Raw genomic sequence first — 17034 nt, 5'->3', positions numbered from 1 at the left:
AAACGCAGTTTGTGGGCTGGAGACCAAGAGGTAGGAGAGAAAGGAAACAGCTGCCTCCCAAAACATAAACACACACACAAATCCCTGTCCCATTTCTGCAGATATTTCACCAGGTTCTCTGGTTTGGATGTCTCCTGCCAAGTTTATCTCTAACTACTACCAGGGATACATACAGGTAAACAGATTTTACCACCCTTTGTGGGATGAATACCTTCATCAGACTGTAAGTTGTAGCTCCCTCTCTTTTTTTTTTTGCCTTGTCAATCGTGCTTCCCTTAAAATACCATGGGCCCTTCAAAAGGGGGCAGAAAACATCTCCAAACCTGACCTTGCTGCCCAATGATTATGACAAGCTGATGACAGAAACAGCACTGAAAGCCTCCCAGGCAAGGAAAATTCAACACTAAATTAGAATTTCTGGGATACACTGAAAATAACTGCTATAAGGGTAGGCACTTGTTCATAACAAAACCCAACTACTATAACGAAAGAGTTCTTTGGACAGTTGCAGCACAAACATAACAAAAATACTCTGGCTAGGAAGACAAGATATTTCTTCTTATCAGTTTTTCATCCAATTAATTTATGTAATGCAATTCACAAAAAGCTTACATTAATGCTGAATATGGAACTAAAAACCACAACAGGAACATCAATTGTTACAATTTTATTTTTAAAAGACAGCCAAAATATAAGAAGAGTTCTGCAAAATGGCAAACTAGAAAGGAAAATCATATAAAGGGAAATTATTTTTACATGTTAGTGTAACAATCTTTAAATTACATAATTAGTAATTACCAAAAAACCAGTTTTTCCATCTGTACTTTTACTGAGCCAAGAGGGAAAAGTTTAAACACTATTCAATTGTCAGGTTCTCTAGTAGCACATCTTTGCATGGAATGTGTTCTTTCCAGAAAAAATTTGTCCCTTGCAATTTTTACAGTTAAGGTAAGCAAAGATCACATTTCTAAGTGTACTTTTTCACATCCTTTTCTAGACAGCTATAAGCAGCATAAGGAGGAAACTGAAGTGCAACAAGCTAGCAACTAGCAGGACCAATTCATAAAAATAGTTTAAGATTAAACAGCTGGACATGCCATGCAGAACGAGGGAGGAATGCAGTTCTGAAGGTCATCAGGAAGGGTTAGGGTTAGGGCAGTTTTTCTCCACTACACCCAACCTTTCAACCAAAATGTTCACTGCCATTTGGAAGAGGTCTGGCAGACAGCTGTAGAGTTCAGAATCTTGGAAAAAGAAACCCTGAAGTACAAACTTAAAGGAAAATTTCAGACCATCCCATCCAGTCATCCATCCCACTCTCCCAAACCACACCAGCAGTATTTTTCCCCTCCATTTACACATAAAAAAAGACAATGAAAGTGTTCTGAAGTAATAATACAGTGTCCACTTACCTCTAACAAAATAGCTTAAACTGTATCATTCCTGCAAATTAACTCTGAAAAATTACATAGAAAGATTGAAAAAGCTCAAACATGGGAACATTTTCTTAAATGAAGGAACAGGTTGTGGTAACTGGTTTTTTTTTTTAAAAAAAACCTTTTATTCCTCCTCAACTAGAACTACATAATACATGGAATTATCCTTTTTTTCCATAGAAGCATGAAAATGATCAGCACTCAGGAAATACTGATGGAATTAAGATTTTAATATGCCAAATACTATGCTGTGAGAAAGTATGAGCAAGCGTATTTAGGGAAATATTGTGAAGTCATAGCAACAACTGGTACAGAAAAACACTATTTACACAGTCCTACTTAAAATAAACTGTATACTGAGATAGGAACATTAAGTGGTGTGAGTCATGCTACCCTCACAAAATAGAATTATTACAGCAGCCAGGCCTTTAGCACATTTTTTGTCAGGGTTTGGTCATCCCATCCTCCAAGTGAATTTGCAGAAGTTTCACAAGTTCATTGCACTTTTTGTTTTGCAGGGTCTTCCATTTCCCTCTAAAAGTAAGCCTATGAACAACTACAGTTTGTCACATAAAATCTAGAAAATTTAGATGGAAACAACAAGAAAGATGAGCTCTGCACGGATTATCCACAAGTGATCACCTGCATCTCACAGAGCTGGGGGTTCTTTGGTCAGCTGGATTGCAGCAGAACCAATAACTCCATAGGAAAACACAGTGCTCACACACACTTCCTGTTACCACAACAGTTTGGCTTCATCCACTCTTTTTCTTCTCATTCCACAACTCCCAGGCCCATCTCTTTAGCACCTTTTTCTTGTCCCCCAACTGCTAAGCAAACAGTAGCACAGTGCTGTAGCTACCAAAAACAGCAGCCCAGAGAAAGCCTTACTAGTTGAGAGCTCCTGCTGCCTTTTGTCACAAGCACACTTTAGCCACAAGAGCTTATATAGGCTAAAAATAAACCACAAAGTCCAACTACGGAAAGTAACTCCATCCTAAACATTACATACTGTAATAGCTACGGAAATGATGCAAACAAACAAGGCTCCAGTTTCTTGGTCCTGGCTTTTAAGTAATTGTTGTGAATTAGGATACATTGATCTTTGACACAGGAAAACATACCTTAATAAATAAATGTGGCTTTTGTTTTTTTAAAGCTTCCTCTTAGGGAACATTCTAGCCATGCTTTATGCTAAAGACCTTGAATTTCTTCCTCACAGCTAGTGCCCCACTATGTGAAAAGAAGTGCTATAAACATCCTGAGGGCTTAACACACAAGGATTTTAGAAAATATTAACTAATGAGCAAGTAGACCTTCAGATACCAAACACAAAACCAGCTGAACACAAGATGCTGCCTCTGCTCTCATAAGTTGGTTTTGATATTACTTTGAAAGCAATTTGAAAAATTCCTTGCTTTGTTCATGCTGAAATACTTTGTTATTTTTTGTGGGTTTTTTTTCTGTGAAACAAATCCGGACTATTAAGCTAAAATAATGCAGAGGATCCCAAAATGTCTTCTAAGGCATTTTTCAACAGGAAGATGGGGAAAAGATTTAAAGAAATCCTTTTGTTAAACCACCCTCAGGGTTTTAATAACAAATAGCTTTAATGAACTCTTACTGTGAAACAGGTAGGCTTGTTTAAAGTGAGATTTTAACATTCTGATTTCTTTTGGAAGATTATGCCTATTTTGAAAATATATTTCACTATACTCAAAAAGATGGCATAAAAAAAAAATCTAATTACAGTCCCATGTACTGTAATTAGCTGCTTTAAAGCATGGCAATCACTAAACTGTGGCCCTAGGCAACAAACTAGTCCACAACAGAGAAACATCCTAGAATCACAGCAGGACCAGCCCAAGCTTCTAAGCATGATCAGCCCAAATTGTTCAGGGCTTTTATACGGATGTGTGAGAAATGAACTTGTAAAAATTCGTAGAAATCTAAATAAATGTATATAACAATAATGATATAAAATATAAAGTACAGTGTGGCCCACAAGCCCTTCCCAGATCTAGTCGCGAATTCCCACTCAAAGGATAACGATCCTAGCCGGCGCCCATCAACGAAAAAGAATAGACAGGACAAGGATCATCAGGCTGACAGGGACAGGCTCGGCGCCCATCAACGGAAAAGAATAGACAGGACATGAATCATCAGGCTAACAGGGAAAGGCTCCGACGAGATACTCATCACCGGACCTGAACACCCCGCCTTGCAGGCCACCGTTGGGGGAAGCCATCAGGTAGACAAAAGGAAAAAGTCCAGCCGAGATATCCATCAGCTCCAACCCGGATCCAACCATCCCATCCAGATGGCCTGAACCACAATGAAATCAAGAAACACCCAGAACTTCTTTACATATGAGGAGACTCTGTCCGGACGTCCATTTGACTCTATTCTCCAACGCCAGGAAATCAATTCATACAACAATCAAGGACCGTTGGTGAATGGTGCCTGCCTGGAATTTGGCCTCAAGGCTAAAAATCCCTATAAAAACCCCGGACAGTCTACCCTCCTTCGTGGATTTGGGAACACCTATACCTTTGGGTATAGACCCCTGTCCACCCAGCGCTGCGCTGTTTGTTTTATTGTGGTTTTTCCTCATTGTTTATTTTTTTATAGAAATTGTTTTATAATAAATTGTTTTTTATTTAACCCAAATCTGCCTTTGCATTTATAACAGATTGGTGCCGTGACTCGGATCGGAGAAACTGCGGGGAATCTCGCTGCCCAGGATGGGTACCCCCGCTGATTTTGGCGGCCTGGTAAGTTGAGAACCCCCGTAGTTCATTCCGATATCCGAACCAAATTTAGGCGGAGGTAAAAACCACAATAAAAAGGAAAAGGATCCGGATCGGAGAGCTCGGGAGGGCACGGAGCCTTCGGGAAGCCGCGGCTTGCTTTGCTCGTAAAACGTCTAGTGTGCACAAAGACACCCACGCAGGAAAATAGCTGTAAGTACTGCTGGTTGAGTGGGCGATCGGGCGAGTGTGTGAGACGTGATCTGATCACGAAGCGAGTGCGGACTTCAAGGTCGCGTTTCCATCCTCCCGCGAGGGAATTGGCCGGCCGCGAAGGAAGCGATACAGAGTGAAAGTTTTTTTCTCTCGACACACACTCGTAAAACCTGAGGCCAAAGGGTGTCTCGGGAACTGATCGCAAGGTACTAAGAGGGGAAGGATACGTCTTGTCGAGCTCGAGAATTGGTAAACCCTCTTAGTAAACGGACCCAGGGAGAGGTCCAGGAAAGAATCAAAAGTACCGATTACAAGAGACCTCAGCTCAGCTCGCTGAAAGGTGAGTATCGGCAAATTTTGATTCCTAAGTACACAACGCAGAAACAGATATCGACTCCCGGAGAAGTCGAAGAAAGGTAAGAATATATTTGCGAAGTATGGGGCAGAAAAAGAGTAAGCTTCAAGGAAGAAGCACAGGAAAAGATTCCTCCGATCAGGGGGAGGAATCACCAGACATCCCACTGGAGAGTCCCTTGGGGTGGATGCTAAAACACTGGGAAGATTGTCCCCAGAGGAAGGGGAAATCAAAGGCAAAATTAATACATTATTGTATGGAGGTTTGGGGAGGACAGGAGTTGAGAAGTCACCTCACTTGGCCAGTGTTAGGCACATTTGAAAAATGGACGTGTAACAAGTTATTCTCCTATGTGGAGAACAAGGTCCCCTCAGATCCTGAGGAGAGGGAATATGCTAAGCTCTGGGTAAATGTCAGAGTAGGGCTATTTCCAATAAAACAAAAAGAAAAACGTGAGTCGAGAGCTGAGTCCTGGGAACCCCTCGATCACTTACCACCCCCGTATCGAGGACCAGCGGGACCTTCCTCTGCAGATCAAGTGGTGCCTTCAGCACCCTTGGGCCCCCGAGACCAACCCACTGAGATACGTGTGTCTCAAGCGGGAGAGTCGGGGCCAGCAGCGATGCCGGCAGCCCTTCCCCTTTCCCCGCCTGTAAACACCGTAACCACAGCAACCTCCTCGGAGGTTTTTCCTGCACAAGGCTGGGGATCACCCTATCCGTCCCTGCCGGTCCAGCCGCCACAACCGGGACCCTCCCATACAACGGAGGGGACTCCTCCCTTCAGCCGGGTGGTGGCAGAATTCCCACAATTGATAACAGGGAGGCAACCCACAATCACCAACTCCCCTCCCGCAAGTAGAACCCGTTTGAGAGCAAGAATGATAGATAATGAATGGGGAGAGAGTGAAGAGGGGCACCGGTTGTTCCCTCTTAGGGAAGTACCGACGGCCCCGGGAGTGATCGGTTTTGTGAATGTACCCCTTAACTCTGGAGATGTAAGGGCATTTAAAAAAGAGATGGGGCGGTTGTTGGATGACCCTCTTGGTGTGGCTGAGAGGTTAGATGAATTTTTAGGGAGTAGTATTTATACCTTTGACGATCTTATGGCAATCCTGAGATCATTGTTTAATCAGGAGGAAAGAGAGATGATTAAACAAGCCGGTATCAGAGACTGGGACAGACGCAATCCACAGGGGACGCCAGGTAACCAGAAATGGCCTAGCGTAAGCCCGAGCTGGAATGCACAGACGGAGGAAGGCAGACGGAACATGATGGATTTAAGGAGCATGATTGTACAAGGTATAAGAGAAGCGGTCCCTAGGGGCCAGAATATTAGCAAAGTTTTTAGAGAGTGTCAAGGAAAAGAGGAACCACCCACTGAATGGATCGAGAGATTACGGCGAAGTTTACAGATTTACTCTGGGACTGACCCGAACTCTCCTGTGGGGGAGGTTCTGTTAAAAACACAATTCGTTGCTAAATCTTGGGAAGACATTAGGAGAAAATTAGAAAAGATCGAGGGGTGGCAAGATAAAAGCCTCCAGGAGCTCCTAAGGGAAGCTCAAAAAGTATACATGAGGAGAGAAGATGAGAAGCAGAAATTGCAAGCTAAAATTTTAGTAACTGCGGTAAAAGAGGTCCAGAAACAAGAACAGATGCAGGGTAAGTTTAAAACACTACCCGGGAAAGGTCGAGGTTCTCACCGGGCAGCCCCGGCCCCACGGAGAGAGCCCCCTGAATGCTACCACTGTAAACAGGTAGGACACGTTCAGCGGAATTGTAAACAAAGAATAAAAGATGAGAAAATTTTTCAGGAAGATTAGGGGTGTCAGGGGCTCTTTAATTTGGGGACCGGAACATCCAAGGAGCCCTTGATAAAGTTAAAAGTGGGACCCCAACGACAGGAGGTAAGTTTTCTTGTGGATACTGGGGCAGAGAGAAGTACCCTGCAGAAATTGCCATACGGATATGTGGCTAGCAGAGAAAAAGTTTTTGTAATCGGTGCAAAGGGAGACCCCTTTGAAGTACCTGTAATAAAAGATGTGGAAATAGAATCTGAAAATAAAATTTGCTTAGGGAATTTACTATTAGTAGAAGAAGCAGATTACAATTTGTTGGGAAGGGACATGATTGTCGCTTTAAGAATTAATATCATGATTAAAAACTCTGAATTGGTGGTGAAAATATTTAAGTTGACTCCTAAAGATGAGGAGAAAATAAACCCTGAAGTATGGCATTCAAAAGGAGAGGTAGGAAAGCTAGATATCAAACCTATCAAAATAGAAATCGAGAACTCTGAGGACCCCATAAGGGTTAAACAATATCCCATCCCGATGGAAGGGAGAAGGGGGTTGAAACAAATAATTGATGACCTCCTAAAAGGGGGTACTTTAGAGCCTTGCATGTCCCAACACAACACCCCCATCCTGGCTGTAAAAAGACGGATGGCAGCTTCCGATTGGTCCAGGACCTACGAGCGGTAAACGCTAGGACCCGGACTAGATTCCCGGTGGTGGCCAACCCCTATACTTTACTAAATAGACTCACACCAGAAGATGTGTGGTATAGTGTGATTGATTTGAAAGATGCATTTTGGACTTGCCCTCTGGATGAAAGGAGTAGAGATTATTTTGCATTTCAGTGGGAGGACCCAGATACAAACCGTAAGCAACAGCTAAGGTGTACGGTCCTCCCCCAGGGGTTTGTGGAGTCTCCGAACCTTTTCGGACAAGCTTTAGAACAAATGTTAACCCAATTTGCTCTTGAGGACAGGACAAAGCTTTTGCAATATGTAGATGACTTGCTAATAGCTGGACCGACTGAAGAGAGCGTGAGGAAAAGCACGATTGCCTTGTTAAACTTTCTAGGAAGGAAAGGTTTGAAAGTATCAAAATCCAAGCTGCAATTCACAGAGCCTGAAATAAAATATCTCGGACATTGGATATCTCAAGGGAAAAAAAAATTGGACCCGGAGAGGGTAGCAGGCATCCTTGCATTGCCTGCACCAAAAACAAAAAGGCAAATTAGACAAATTCTAGGGCTCTTGGGATACTGCAGGCAGTGGATTGAGGGTTTCAGTGAAAAGGTGAAGTTTTTATATGAAAGATTAAACACTGACAGGCTGAAGTGGACTGAACAGGATGAGTCTAATTTTCAGAAATTAAAAACTGTTCTTATGACTGCCCCGGTACTAACTCTACCAGATACGAATAAAGAATTCCAGTTGTTTGTGGATGTGAGTGGACAAACAGCACAGGGAGTCCTGACTCAGGAATGGGCAGACAAAAAGAAGCCTATAGGGTTTCTTTCAAAGATCTTAGATCCAGTCAGTCGGGGTTGGCCTACGTGTTTACAAGCAATTGTAGCAGTGGCTCTGTTAGTGGGAGAAGCGAAGAAAATAACTTTTGGGGCTCCCCTGGTAGTTTACACTCCCCACGATGTGAGAAACATATTGCAACAAAAAGCAGAGAAGTGGCTAACTGATTCCAGGCTCCTGAAATATGAAGCCATCTTAATCAGCTCACCTGGTTTAGAATTGAAAACTACTTCTGCACAAAATCCTGCTCAGTTTTTATTCGGTGAACCTCTAGAGAAGTTAGTGCATAACTGTTCTGAGATCGTGGAGCTGCAGACCAGAATAAGACCGGACTTAGAGGATCAGGAGTTAGAAGGGGGAGAGAAGTGGTTTGTAGATGGATCCTCGAGAATTATTGAGGGAAAAAGAAAATCGGGATATGCGATAATAAATGGTGCATCTGGGGAAGTTGTAGAATCTGGTCCTTTGAAAGCAAGTTGGTCTGCACAAGCTTGCGAGCTCTATGCTCTCCTAAGAGCCCTCCGGAGGTTGAAAGGAAGGAGAGGGACCATATACACAGATTCACGGTATGCTTTCGGTGTAGTACACACTTTTGGAAAAATTTGGGAAGAGAGGGGTCTGATAAATACCAAAGGAAAAGACCTAATTCATGGGGAAATAATCCGACAGATTCTAGAGGCAGTCCGGGAGCCGAGAGAAATCAGTTGTCCATGTAAAAGGACACCAGACAGGGTTGCAGTTTCAAACCCGAGGTAACAACCTAGCCGATAAAGAGGCAAAACGAGCAGCTCTGCTCACCGTAAGTATTCCCGAGGTGACTCCGGAGGAATCACCTGAAATCCCCATGCTCCCTTCAGAGAAAGAGATTGAAGAATTCAAGAAAATAGGGGGAGTCATGAAACAAGGAAAATGGTGGTTACCTGATGGGAGGGAACTGATCCCGAGGGGAGTGGCAAGGAGAGTATTACAAAGACTACACAAACAGACCCATTGGGGAACTCAGGCGCTGGCTGATCAGTTCCTGAAATTTTTCGGATGCAAGGGGATTTTTGAAATTGCCAAACAAGAGGTACAGGGGTGTGTGGTTTGCCAAAAAGTGAATAAATCCAACTCCAAACAAACTGTTTGGGGAGGGTGGCCTCTCTCATACAGACCATTTGAGAGGATCCAGGTGGACTTCACCGAATTACCAAAAATCGGTAGATATAAATTCTTATTAGTAATAGTTGACAAACTAACGCACTGGGTAGAAGCCTTTCCCAGGGCAAGGGCTACAGCCCAAACAGTATCAAAAATTCTATTGGAAGAAATCATCCCTAGGTATGGGATAGTGGACTGTATTGATTCGGATCAAGGAACTCATTTCACTTCAAAAATTATAAAACAAATTTCAGAAGCTCTGGGTATTAGGTGGCAATACCACACTCCCTGGCATCCTCAGAGTTCCGGGCAGGTGGAAAGAATGAACCAGACACTTAAATCCCAATTGTCTAAACTCATGATAGAGACGAAAATGTCATGGATTAAGTGTCTCCCCCTTGCTTTACTAAATATTAGAACAATGCCCCATTCTGAAACGGGTCTGTCCCCTTTTGAAATGTTGTATGGGATGCCATACAAACATGGAATGCCAGTAGGACACCCTCAAGTGGAGGATGTGCAAATACAACCATATCTCATTGCTATCAACAAAAATTTACAGGAACTGCGAAAACAAGGACTGATCCCCCAAAGCGCCACTCTGGGATTCGCAATACACCAGATACAGCCTGGGGATAAAGTCCTCGTCAAAGCTTGGAAGGAGCTTCCCCTCACCCCCCATTGGGAAGGACCTTTCCTGGTTCTCCTGACCACAGACACAGCTGTCCGGACCGCAGAAAGAGGTTGGACGCACTCATCTCGAGTAAAAAAAGTAAAGGAATACGACACCTCCAAGTGGAAAGTCACCACCCCTCCGGGAGAACTGAAAATTAGACTTCAGCGTCACCACAAATGACCAGTGACGACCAGATAAGTTGTATCAACCCTGAGTGTGATTGTTTTCCGTTTATACATTTTAAGTGCGCCTATTGTAACCAGATTTGGGTAACCCACTGTTGGGGAGGGTACAAACCTAAGGGATTGTGTACAAAGTGTCTAGAAAAGGAACAGGATTTGACTAGCCATCTCTTAATACTTGCCACCAGGGCGGGGTTGTTAGAACTCGACTCTCCTGAGTGGTTCCTACTTTTTCAAAAAGGGATAAGGGGGAAGCTAGACTCCAAGGCAGAAGCTTTGGAAATCGAGTGCCGAAAGACAGTAAAAGTACCGTGCAGGACAGACACGATTAAGTCGTCTCGGTGGGCTGCTTTCAAAAGAAGGTACGCCATAAGGACTACAAGGGCCCCTGAAGAATATCCTTGCTGCCGGGAAGATGGTAATCCCCGACGTATATTTTTATACGGGCGAAGGGCAAGGCAGAGGGATACACCGGTGGGGAATCCTGATAGTCCTGAATCTAGCCATGTGCTTGACCAAGGGAATGAGCCCCGAGGTGCCTCTGGGGGATCATCCCCTAGGGAAGTGTGAGCAGTGCCAGACTGCCACAGATGCCGGACGAATAATTGACTGTCCTCCAGAACAACAAAAGGGGTTTTGTTTATCCAACGGCACTCAGTATAATCTCTGTGAACTACAGGGGGAGGTCTGGTGTTATCACTCAAAGGCAAGTTTTAAGGACGGGCAGTATAAAACTCCTATGAGAAGAAAAACTGAAGCTTCCCACTTCAGGTATAGGAGAGAAGTGGGAATGCTCCCTCCAATTCCAATCTGCAGCCAATGTAACAAAACTGTCTGGATAAGAGGAAAAAGACAATCCACCTTTTTGGCATATTATAAAGTTAACCCTTTATGTTACAATAAAGCAAACTTAAAAATGTGTACCATGGGAGGGAAAGTGTATTGGGAAGGTAGAAATTTAAAACATGAAGAGAAAGCTTTTTTTAATAATGAACTGATAATTCTTGATTTGTTAAAAAGTGATGATGACCGAGTATGTTTGCAATTCGACCAAGTGTTCTGCTTCTCCAGGGATGAGGAAGGGATGGACCCTGAAAACAAAATAAAACAACTAACCCTAGAGTTAAAGAGGCGAGAAGTGGAAACTCGGAAAAAGAGGCTAGAACAAGAGAGGCTTAACTCTCTTAGTGAACACTATGAGCAATTAGAGAGACAATACAGCAATTGGGGATTGCCAGCCCCCAACCAGAACCTTTTCATAGATCTAATGCAAGAAATAGCCACAGAATTAGGTCTATCTAACTGTTGGATCTGTGGCGGTTTAAAATCGGCTGAAAGGTGGCCTTGGAAGGGAGAGGGACTAACCCCAGAGCAACTTCTAAAATGGGAAGGCTCTAAAATATCAAAAACAAAACAAAGACCAGAGGGATGGGTTATAGACCAAAGAATAATCGGTACCGTCTGCATTAGCAGAGAAGGAAAAGAATTCACTGATTTAGTAGGCTATACCCCGTGTGTAAGCACACTCACGGTGAATTCGGACAGCAAAACAAAAATCTGGCAACCTGAACCACCCGCAGGCTATTGGAGTCGCTCCCGGGGAAATAACTGTGAATGGATGGAAATAATTGGACTTTGCTGGTACAAAAACTCTGGGGCCAATCCCTTCCATGAGCTAATAGGCCTGAAAGAATATTGGGATGATCCGGCAAAGTTGAACAAGGGTTGGGAAGCTCCTGATGGCATATATTGGATATGTGGAAAAAAGGCATACAGCGAGCTACCTAGAAAGTGGAAAGGATCCTGCACACTTGGAATAATTCGGCCCTTTTTCTTTACTCTACCTAAAACAGAGAGTAAATCATTGGGAGCCCCTCTCTTTGAGACATTAAACAGACAAAGGAGGGAATTAAAACGGGAACTACCAATGGCGGGAGGCAACCAGAAGTGGAACGAGGAAGAATGGCCTGCCGAAAGAATCATTCAATATTACGGGCCCGCTACTTGGGCAAATGATGGCAGCTGGGGTTACAGAACCCCCATTTATCTCCTCAACAGACTTATCAGGTTGCAAGCGGTGGTAGAGATAGTTTCCAACCACACTTCAGAAGCCCTAGAACTCCTAGCCAAACAACATTCACAAATGAGAGCTTTTGTGTACCAAAACAGACTAGCTCTCGATTATTTGCTAGCCGAGGAGGGAGGAGTGTGTGGCAGATACAACGAATCCGAGTGTTGTATGGAAATAGACGATTACGGAGAAACAATAAAAGGATTGGCTGCTGAAATAAAGAAAGTAGCGCATGTACCAGTCCAAAAATGGAATTCAATCCTACAAGCCTCCTGGTGGGACCAGATATTCGGGCAAGGGGCTTGGTGGAAGAAGCTAGTATTCTTCATAACTTGTTCAATTGCCGGAATCATTTTCCTTCCCTGCTTAATTCCTTGCTTCATCAGACTAATTCACTCTGTTGTGCAAGGAATGCAGATTGCCACCCTTCCAATCGATCCTGAGAAGGCACAAGGGAAACCTACTTCCCTCTCTAAACTAATGAAATTAGAGGAGGAAAAGGAAAACAAAAACGCGATGAAGGCCTTAAAGAATTTTGAAAATAAACATAACCTGACACAAGCATATGGTGGGAATTCGTTAACGGACTGGGAAGAAAATGAATGTGAGTGAAAATTATAGTCCTTCCCCCGTAGAATTGGATAAAATAACACGAATTTTTAATGTGATGGATTATTAGGCGGGGGACTGTGATAAATGAACTTGTAAAAATTCGTAGAAATCTAAATAAATATATTTGTAGCAATAATAATATAAAATATAAAGTACAGTGTGGCCCACAAGTCCTTCCCAGATCTAGTCGCGAATTCCCACCCAAGAGATAACGACCCTAGCCGGCGCCCATCAACGGAAAAGAATGAACAGGACATGGACCATCAGGCTGACAGGGACAGGCTCGGCGCCCATCAACGGAAAAGAATGAACAGGACATGAACCATCAGGCTGACAGGGAAAGGCTCCGACGAGATACTCATCACCGGACCTGAACACCCCGCCTTGCAGGCCACCGTTGGGGAAGCAATCAGGCAGACAAAGGGAAAAAGTCCAGCCGAGATATCCATCAGCTCCAACCCGGATCCAACCATCCCATCCAGATGGCCTGAACCAAAATGAAATCAAGGAACACCCAGAACTTCTTTACATATGAGGAGACTCTGTCCGGACGTCTATTTGACTCTATTCTCCAACGCCAGGAAATCAATTCATCCAATAATCAAGGACCCTTGGTGAATGGTGCCTGCCTGGAATTTGGCCTCAAGGCACAAAATCCCTATAAAAACCCCGGACAGTCTACCCTCCTTCATGGATTTGGGAACACCTATACCTTTGGGTACAGACCCCTGTCCACCCAACGCTGCGCTGTTTATTTTATTGTGGTTTTTCCTCATTGTTTATTTTTATTATAAAAATTGTTTTATAATAAATTGTTTTTTATTTAACCCAAATTTGCCTTTGCATTTATAACACGTATAAGGACATGACTCAACTTCAATTAGCTGCTCGTAAGAACTTTCAGCTGTCATATTTTTCCTTATTATTCACTGAAGACTCAGGTTTTGTTCCACACAAGATAGGAAAGAAACAAGACTTGTACAGAAATAAATATAATCTATGCTTTGTGTGAACTACTGTGGTTGGCTACCAAGTGTACCTGCCATGAATATGCTCAATCTCATATTCTCTGGTTAAATAAAGCAATTTAGATACTACTTTCTCTTAACTTGCTCTATAAGAGTTTCCAGTTTTCAGGGTTGCAATCAGTTTACTATTTACATTGAAAAAAGTGACATAACTTCTTTAGCAATATGTGAAATCATGTAACAAAAGCTGTTAAGAATCACAGCTACTGACACTGCAAAGTCCATAAATAAATATGAAAAGTAAATACAGGAAAAAAGAATGCTTTGGTTTACACATTCAAGTGACACCAAAAAATTCCAGCCCCTGGGTGCAGGGAAGAAATGCATCAAACCATGATTAATCACTGCTACTCAATGCTGTGAAGTCTTCTAATTGCAATCAGTAGACATGACTGCATTTTAGCAATAGAGGGTAGGCCTTATATTTTTAAAGGTAGAGGCTCAAATTGATGGCTTGGACCTAGTTCTTCTTCAATCTATAAAAAAGGAAGAATAGCACCCTCCTCTACAGGGATCTAAAATAATCCCTTAGTCTCCACTAAGAAAACAACTCCAGCAACAAACACCAGAGAAAAGTCCGTAAAAGGAAACCGAATCACTATTTATTGGGGAATTCAGCCTCTATGTTATAGTTGGCAGAGCCATGCACCAAATGATATTTGGAAAGAACAGCAACCTATTTGGTGAACCGTGAGCACTAAAGGAAGGAATCTAGGAAATGCATGCTGTTATAGACTCGGCAAGCTTATTTCCTACCAGACACACTTCTCTGAGACAGAGCAGTGCTTATTTCCTGGACTTTCTAGTTTGGATAACTGAGTAATTTGCCACCTAGACATTTTTCAGTTAGAAAATAACATAAATTGACATTAAATAACAAAAAGCTATCAGGTCATAGTAGTCATTCATAACCTTGAATAACAAGAGACTCATGGCACTACTCAGTTAAGGAAATCCCCTTTGTTCAAGGCTGCTTGGTCCACAACAATCTCCTTGGTATTGGATTATATTCACCATGCCCATGTTTGTTAAATGCTGAATGTGAAACCACTGAAAGTAGCACTCATTCACTGCTCTAAATATACAAGCCATGAACACACTTTCAAGCCATAGTTTCAGCACACATCAGAAAATCACTAAAGAGATTAAACTTCTATGATAATTACACATGTAAAAAAATCCCACAACTAGTGAGGAGAAAGTCTCTAAAATTAAACTCTTCAGGCGCATTAACACTGTGTATTGCAATCTTACAGCAGATAGATTTCACAATAAATAATAAAAAGAATAAGAACAGCCATTTATTTTATTAAATAAATGAAACTTATAATTACCGATCAATTTGATTAACACACAGCACAGAAGTGTACCTGAAACACGAAGCAATGACCCAACACTCTCAAAAAGACTTATCCTGCACATTTTGTTTCATCCATGTACAAATACTACCTCACTATCACACTCCAAAGAAGACTGGCAGAGCCCTGGAGTTAGCAGCTCTTATCTCCTGTCCTCCTTCCCCATAATTAGTGGCCAGACATGCTGGTTAGACATGTTGCTGTTACACATGCTGGTTTTTTGCACACTCACAACCTAACCATCCCTATGAGCTCCCACATGCTACCAGCACAGCCTCCCTCTAACTAATCCAACTAACCAGGAGATACCTGAAATAGCAGAACACTGACTTTGAACAAAAATTAATTTTTAGTCTCAGCTTGACAAGCCAATGCATGTAGGTGTATTATTTTAATTGTGCAATTTTTGTTCTGACCAGGAAATCTATTAATTGTCTTCAGAGGCTTTGCAGGGGTTTCTATTTGCAGTTAAAAAGACAGTGACAACAGAAATTATTAGCACTGCAAAATATATGCTTTAAATGGCATAGATACCAGCTAAGATGCAAAGTTGATTAAGTGATGTGGGGAGCTCTAAAAAATTTGCATCTATTTAAAACAAACCATAACATTTTCAGACTATACTTTTTTTTAATCTGGAATTATGAGGGAAAAATCTACACTAATGTTTTCTTCACTGCAAAGGAAAAAGTGCATAAAATTTGGCTTTGAATAAGTTTTGCCAGAAAACCAGCTGAAGAAGTCACAATTATTTGTCAATTAAAATAACATTAAAAAATATTCTTCGACTTTTCAAATTCAAAGTTTTCTACTGTTTAGGATCAAGTGATTAAAATGATAAAGTGCAGGAAGAACCTTAATTTAATTACAAGTGTTCACCTCTTCCGCATGTTAATTTTTGTAATGCCTGTGACATCACACACTAATTTATATGTCCTGTCAAAGTCTCCTAAAATGAAATTTTCCATAATATCTTGGCATCCTTCCTAAATAAATAAAATCAGGATAAATACGCTTTTAGGTTTGTTTCAAAAAAAGCATGAAGGGGGCAAAAGAACACATCTTCAACTTGCAAATTATACTTTGTAAGCATTTAGTTAGAAAGAAATCTTTTAAAAGTGTCCAGATATTTTAAAAATAAATAATTGACCCTTTATCTAGTGGAATTAGATGACTTGTTATATACACTCATAATGAAAACTTATTTTCATAAAATGTCAAGGGAAATATCTAAAGCATATACAGCTAATATTTAGTTTCAGGAGAATTTTACAACAGTGCAAAATCAAGGACAATGCAGAGGAGTGATATTGATGGATTCTTCAGGAGAGAAACCATGAAACAGCATTTACAGCTGCACTGACAAACAGTAGCAGAGAGCAGTGACGTACACAACTGTTCTAAAATGGCATTAATTAAGAAGCAAAATAGAACATTACAAGAAGCACTGCCTCAGACATCAAAACTTACGTAACCACCCAGCACGAACACTGCTCTACTTCAAAACAGAAATCCCACAAAGGGACATAAATCAAAAGCAATACAATAACCAATCTAGAAATAGATACATGTTGTGGACAGCAGGCTGCATGAGCCCTGAACCATCAGTCCAAACATGATAAACAAGCTCCCTTACATTCAAACAAACATTGCAAAATATCAAACCCAACCAAAAATACTTTTGTATCAGCTGTGTCACGGTAGAGTACATTTTGGTAGGAAAAAGCAACTACGACAGTTGTTTGGAAAGTCATTCCACATTCTGTTTACAAGCTATTTACTTAAAAAGGCATGCCTTAATTTACTTGTATTTTTTCCAGCTATTGAGCTGGGCAGCATAACTGCACAGACAACCACATTACCTGCACAGCACTGCCTGACCTCCATTTCCA

General features: G+C 41.9%; 1 protein-coding gene across 5 annotated transcripts in view; it reads right to left on the bottom strand.

Annotated features, from left to right (window-relative positions):
• PACSIN2 (protein kinase C and casein kinase substrate in neurons 2) overlaps positions 1–17034 on the bottom strand; it is a 64916-nt gene that overhangs the window by 32591 nt on the left and 15291 nt on the right. The gene's annotated exons all lie outside the window — the stretch shown is intronic.

This window comes from Pseudopodoces humilis, chromosome 5, assembly GCF_049639895.1.
Source record: "Pseudopodoces humilis isolate 2021_Gansu_Grassland_sample_001 chromosome 5, ASM4963989v1, whole genome shotgun sequence".
Lineage (NCBI taxonomy): Eukaryota > Metazoa > Chordata > Aves > Passeriformes > Paridae > Pseudopodoces > Pseudopodoces humilis.
Note: the sequence above shows the minus strand (reverse complement) of the source record. Positions and strands in the feature narration are given on the sequence as shown.